We start from the raw sequence: 388 nt of genomic DNA on the forward strand, positions 1-388 counted from the left end.
CAGACGTGTGCTCTTCCGATCTCCAATTTGGTGTGTAGCCTTTCTCAAATATAGTTTTAAATTTACTGACACGTACTGGATCATTTACCTCGAATCTTGGTAGAGCGATGATCTTCGCGTAATTGTACACCGTCATTAGGAGTTTTTTGGCAACGGCGGGCGGTCTACGGGTCGCATACCGATCGTTCGATGTTTTCGATGATTATAGTTAGATAATAAATGTGGCAACAAGTCAATCCATCTATTCGATCCATTGAGTGTGAACTGTTTCCACATATCATTCTTGAGCGTGCGATTGAATCGTTCCACCACTGAGGCCTTCATTACCGAATACGTAGAATAGTGATTTATACCGCGTTTTTCCGCTAACTCTCGTACATTGACATTA

At 42.0% G+C, this 388-nt stretch overlaps 1 protein-coding gene across 1 annotated transcript in view; it reads left to right on the top strand.

Annotated features, from left to right (window-relative positions):
* The window catches only part of LOC105457947, an 8690-nt gene that overhangs the window by 3695 nt on the left and 4607 nt on the right, over positions 1-388 (top strand). The window lies entirely within an intron of this gene.

Source organism: Wasmannia auropunctata, unplaced genomic scaffold (genome assembly GCF_000956235.1).
Source record: "Wasmannia auropunctata unplaced genomic scaffold, wasmannia.A_1.0 LD336103.1, whole genome shotgun sequence".
NCBI classification, from domain to species: Eukaryota; Metazoa; Arthropoda; class Insecta; order Hymenoptera; family Formicidae; genus Wasmannia; species Wasmannia auropunctata.